Raw genomic sequence first — 6,078 nt, 5'->3', positions numbered from 1 at the left:
TTTCTGCAACTTGCTGGATCCTGAGAAAACTGCCTGAGGTGTTTGTTTAAAGAAGAGATTCTGTGGCATTTCTGCTAGAAAGTGATTCAGGAGCAATGGGGGCGGGGCCTCGGAATCGGATTTTTTTCCTGCTCCTCGGCGGCTGGGAATTCTTAGGAAGAGGCGGGTTTGGGAACTTTGGCTGCGTGGACTTAGGGCGCCCTCTCCCGTCGACAAGGAGGGTGACAATAAAACAGACGCAGGCGCCCCGGGCGCGGGCGCCTTCCTCTTAGAGGTGTTTTCCTGCCTCCAGTTTTTGCTCTTGTCTGGAGGGCTACGATGTGCCAGATCAGAGCTGGGCTGTCACAGAGTTTACACTCTAATTGGATTAACAAGGTACCTTCAGGATACCATGAGAAACGCGTTCAAATGAGTGGCTTGGGCTCCCCCCTCGCAGGTATTTCCTGGGCATGCGCAGTGTACGGAGCTCCAGGAGCGCAGGTGTCTGCCCTTAATGAGCCCTGGGCGCCCCGGGAGAGACAGAGCGTGGTTCTCGCCGTCTGTGGCCCATAGCCAGGTGGGGATCCAGGGACAACACCTGAGGTGGGGAACAGAACCGTGGGCGCCACCGTTGCCTGGAGATCCTGGCTCATTCTAGGGGCCGGAAAGGAGGTGCCACTCAAATAAAAATAACTTTTTTGTTTGTTTGTTTGATATTTATGAAAATAAATATTCATGTTAAACTATTCAAATAATACAGAAAAGAATAAGCCAGAAAGTAAAAATCCCCTGAAATTCCAGCACGTAGTAGGAGACACCTTTCTTTGTGGCTCAACTGCGGTTTATACCGACACACGGACGCACACAGAATCACTTCATTATACAAGCAATGTTTTCTTGAGGCTTCTTTTCTTGCTTTTTATATTAAGAGCTTTATTGAGATATAATTCATATACCATATAACTCACCCATTTAAAGTGTCAGTTCAACGGTTTTAGTATATTATCAGGGTTGTGCAATCATCACAATTTAATTTTTTTCCAGTTTTATTGAGATATAAGTGACATATAACATTGTATTCGTTTATGGCATACAATCTAATGATTTAATGTATGTATATACTGTGAAATGATTACCACAATAAGTTTAGTTAACATCCATCACCTCCCAAAGTTACAATTTTTCTTCTTTTCTTTTGAGGCTTCTTTACTTTTTCCCCCTCCCCGGCTATTGTTTTTGTTTCTGTTTGTGCATACCTCCCTGCCAAAGGTAACTGATGTCGACATCTTGGAGCATGTCCTTCCACGTCTTTCTCAAATATGCACATAGAAACACATTTATTGCTGTTTTACAGAGAACGATATTTGGTTCTCTGCTCTTGGATGCAAGGAGCTTGCACTCTTTGGCCTCACTCCAGACCTATTAAATCAAATCCTTGAGCATGGAGCCAGGAATCTGTATTTCTAACCCTCAGTCCAGGGCTTTCTGGTACTGCTGGCCCTGCTCCAGTGAGTTAGGGAAGGCTGGCTAGTGAAGACTCATGCTGCTGTGGGTAAGAGAAGGGGTCAGAAAAAGATCCAGGAGGATCTGAGGGCAGGTTAACAGGCGGAGGTCTCCAGTGGAGGAAACTGCTTGTGCAAAAGCCTAGATGAGAGAGATTCCAGGTATGCTCCTGGTTAGAGAGCGGAGTTGAGGTATTGATGACCTTGAATGCCAGAATCAGGGCTTAAGAGTCAAATGGAATGGTGGCAGCACTTTTGCAAAAGAAGGGAACTCAGCCTGGCCAAGAGGAGTGGGACAGTCTTGTTAAAAATCACGTAACAAGGGGCTGGCCCCGTGGCCGAGTGGTTAAGTTCATGCGCTCTGCTGCAGGCAGCCCAGTGTTTCCTTAGTTCGAATCCTGGGCGCGGACACAGCACTGCTCATCAGACCACGCTGAGGCAGCGTCCCACATGCCACAACTAGAAGAATACATAACTATGTACCGGGGGGCTTTGGGGAGAAAAAGGAAAAAATAAAATCTTAAAAAAAAAAAAAAAAATCACGTAACAATAATCATTCAGCAGTAGGGAGCGCTTACAATGTGCCAGGCACAGTCTTTATGTGTATTACCTCATTAATCCTCCTAACAACCCATGAGGCAGACAGTATTTTCATCCCCATTTTAGAGAAGAGGAAACTGAGGCACAGAGAGGTTAAGCAACTTGCCCAAGGTCACACAGCTCGCAAGTGGCAGGGCCAAGCTCAAATCCAGGCACTCTGGCTTGAGCCTGTGCTCTTAACCATTGTGTTTTCTTCCCTTGGCGCCTTAGTTTCTTTATCTGCAAAACCAGCATGGAGGTGACAAGACCAATGGGCAGAGTTACACTTACCCAGGACAACAACAAGAAAAAGTAATAGTAACAAGTATTTAGTGAGAATGAACTGCCTCAAAGAAAGAGGTACATGGACTAGCAGTCAAGGGCTTGGATTCTGGCATCAGAGAGGTCTGGGTTCCCATCCTAGCTCTGCCACACATTAACTGGGCAGGATCCACATCTTCTTAGAGCCTCAGTTTTCTCATCTGTAAAATGGGATAGAGGGGCCTGTCCGGTGCCGCAGCGGTTAAGTGCGCACATTCTGCTTCGGCAGTCCGGGGTTCGCAGGTTCAGATCCCGGGTGCGGACATGGCACTGCTCGGCACGCCATGCTGTGGTAGGCGTCCCACATAGAAAGTAGAGGAAGATGGGCACGGATGTTAGCTCACGGCCAGTCTTCCTCAAAAAAAAAAAAAAAAAAAAAACAGAAAGAAAGAAAGAAAGAAAGAAAACAAAACAGAAGAAAATGGGATAGAATTACCTACCTCCTGAGGCTGCTGAGCTGTTAAATGAGACGGATGAAAATTGCATATGCCAGCGACTGTTTACTACAGGTTTAAAGGGCAATGGGACTGGGAGGAAGCACAGTCCGAGTCTGAACACAGGTGGGCCAGAGGTGGGGTGGGGGTGGTGGTAATCGAATTCCAAGAGTCTGAGTCCGGCTCACGGTGCTTTGCGCTGCTTCCCAAGGCCAAGAAGCCTTACGCCTTGCCTGAACTTTGGCCTTGCAAATAGCTGCTCGCCTGGTAGGAGAGAATGGGGACGAAACTCAGCACCACCAGTGACGGGACATCGGCTGCGTCCCAGGAGACCCATTAGGACCGCGGGTCCCAAACGGTGCGCCGAGGTGCCCCTGGGCGCCGCGGACTGTTTCAGAGCATTTTTGAGAGGATCACAGCGACATCTGCCGGACGCCTTGCAAACTACCAGCTCGAGGTGGTTCGCTGTTTGAGTGTCAGACGGAGCTTCCTTCCTTCAGATGACGTCATCGCTTTGCAAAGCTGGGTTTGTGGCAGGTCTGATGAAAAGCAAGCATCGTGCACAAATCGTCGTGGAACCAAAAGTGAGGGCGGTGCCGTCCAGTCTAACTCCAAGGTCCGAGCAGTTGTGTGGAGCCCCACAAGCCCGCCCACCCACTAGTGATGATTATTTAGGAAGGAATGGAAATGTCATTTTTTCCTTTCAATTTATGTGCAGTTTTCAAAAGGCTAGTAAGTTGTTAAGACATAAATACTTATTAGTTGTTTTGACCTCACTGCGTAGTAAACATAGCTGTTAGTTTTTTCACAGAGGCAGGAGGTGCGGTGGAAACGTTACGGAGACGTTAAGGGTGGCGCCAACGGAGGAAGTTTGGAATTTCCCCATCACGCTCTTTACAGCCCTAGCAGATCCACACCTCTTTTTATAGATGGGTCCAGAAAGGCTCACTCACTTGCCTGAAGCCACTCAGTGGGAGTTGGGGTGGGGCGGGGTGTGGGGACAGTGAAATTCAAACTAGGTCCCGCGTGATTCTCGGAGGGTGAACTGCTCTTCCCGACCCGGAGTCAGTTCAGATCTGTCCCGACTGTGGGCCAGGGCGGCCCTGTCTGCCCGTGTGCCTCCATGTCTGCGGAGAAGCAGGGCCAGGCTCCTGACTTCCTTTCTCTTTCATCAGAGGGGGCCCCACTAAGGGGGCCCAGAACAGTAGCCCCTGTGTGTCCTGGGAGCTGGAGTTGGGCTCTGGGGGGCCTCTCTTCTTGGGCCCACTGAGGCTCTCCCCCGACCCACCGCTGGTCCACTTCCCAACCAAATCCACCCTCAGTCCCGGAGGCACCCCGGCTGCCAGAGGACCTTGCAATTAATGAGTTAAAAAGCTGTGCAAAGGATCCAGCCCCACCCTTCTCCCGCCTCCTGGTTCCCTCTTATAGGTGAAAAGTCACCCGAGGGACAGCCTCCTGGCGGGGTACAGCAAGCAGGAGAGCCAGGAAACTGCAAAGGGACAGGACACAGCTTCCTCCCGTCCTTCAGCCTGAACTTGAGAAGTCTGCCCCCAGCAGTGAGCCGTCTGACCCCAAAGTGACTCGCACCGGAGGAAAAAGAAAGCACTGGAAGAAAAGTGGGGGGTCCCACTTTACCAAGGGTCAACTATCAGTATCATCCTGGGGGACTCTGAGCCTCTGTGTCCTCTTCCGCAAAATGGGAATAACTACCTACTTCACAGAGTCGTTCTGAGAATTTAATACATGACAAAGCTTAGCGCAGAGTTAAGTATACATGGTCAGTGTGCAATGACATTGAGCTATTCATTCATTTATTCCACAAATATTTATTGAGCACCTACTATATACATACGAGGCAATATCTAGGCATTGGGAATACAGCAGTGAACGAGACAGACAAGAACCCTGCCCTCAGGGGGCTTACCTTCTAGCAGACAGAGACGAACCATGAATGACAAACATAATATGTAAGTACATTATACAGCAGTGCTGTCCACCTGAAATATCATGTGAGCCACGTATGTAATTTGAAATTTTCTGGAAGTACCATTTCAAAGGTAAAAAGAAATGGATGAAATCAATTTTTCTAATTTTTAACATAAAAAAATTTTAAATTTTACTTTAAAATTTTTAAATGTTGCTCAATATATCAAAAACTTTATCATTTCAACCAGAAGGCGTTAGCCACATTTCCAGTGCTCGGTAGCCACACGTGGCTAGTGGCTGCTGTGCTGGGCCGCGCAGTTGCCCAGCATGTTAGAAGGTGTGTGCAAAAATGAAGATGTAAAAAAAAAAAAAAAATGAAGACGTAATTCGGGGTGAGGGGAGCTGGAGCACCAGGTGTGGGAGTGGACAGACTGAGAAGGTGGATTTGAGCTGACGGAGAGCTCAGTTATCATTGTCAACCAGCCCCCTTTCCTCCCTTCTGGACTTGCCTGGCTGTGCGAGAGTTTTCTGGCCAATAGCACCTTCACCCTTCCTCTGTCGCCAACTGTGACCCTGGTTCTACAGACTCCTGACAGATGCGGAACTTTTGGACATGCCCCAGCCTGGGGGGCGGCCCCTCAGCGCGACCCTGCCTACTCCAGGAAGTGGTGTGCGGCCTCTGTTCTGGGGGCTTAGGGCCACCGGAGGGGACACGTGCAGAAATTTTATCAAGGCTCTGGAGGAGGGAAGGGGTGGGTGGGGGTGTGAGGGACCAGCACTCACCCAGGGATTAGGCTGGGATTAGGGGGAGGGTAGTGAGGGCCGGAGCCTGTCTTTATTTAAAATGTTGATATTTTGTTCATCACAGAATTTTTGCATTAATTAAAAAAATATTTTTTATTGATTGATATATCATAAAATTCACCCTTTAAAAGTGCACAATTCAGTCTTTTTTAGTAGAGTCACAGAGTTGGGTAACATCACCTAATCAATTTTGGAACATTTTCATTATCCCCAAAGTCACCCCATGCCTGTTAAGCAGCCACTCCCCGTTCCCCCCGCCCCCCACCCCCTGACAACCACTCATCTACTTTCTGTCTCTACGGACTTGCCCATTCTGGACATTTCATGTAAATGGACTCACGATATGTGGGGTTTTGTGTCTGGCTTATTTCCCTCAGCATAACATCTTCGAGGTTCATCCACGTTGTAGCACGGATCAGTTCTGCCTTCCTTTTTACGGCCGAATAAGGCACCATTGCATGGATAGCCCACATTTTAATTATCCATTCATCTGTTGATATTTATGTTTTTTCTACTTTTTGGCTATTGTGAAT

The 6,078-nt window shown here is 48.3% G+C and overlaps 1 long non-coding RNA gene across 1 annotated transcript; it reads right to left on the bottom strand.

Moving 5' to 3' along the window:
• Positions 1 to 1,007: 1,007 nt before the first annotated feature.
• Positions 1,008 to 3,226, bottom strand: LOC139084447 (uncharacterized). Its single transcript, XR_011541823.1, has 2 exons — positions 2,822 to 3,226; positions 1,008 to 2,668 (listed from the first exon to the last, which is right to left on the bottom strand). It is a non-coding gene; the product is annotated as an uncharacterized lncRNA (long non-coding RNA).
• Between the last annotated feature and the right edge of the window lie 2,852 nt (positions 3,227 to 6,078).

The sequence above is a fragment of the Equus przewalskii genome, chromosome 7, assembly GCF_037783145.1.
Source record: "Equus przewalskii isolate Varuska chromosome 7, EquPr2, whole genome shotgun sequence".
Classification (NCBI taxonomy): Eukaryota; Metazoa; Chordata; class Mammalia; order Perissodactyla; family Equidae; genus Equus; species Equus przewalskii.
Note: the sequence above shows the minus strand (reverse complement) of the source record. Positions and strands in the feature narration are given on the sequence as shown.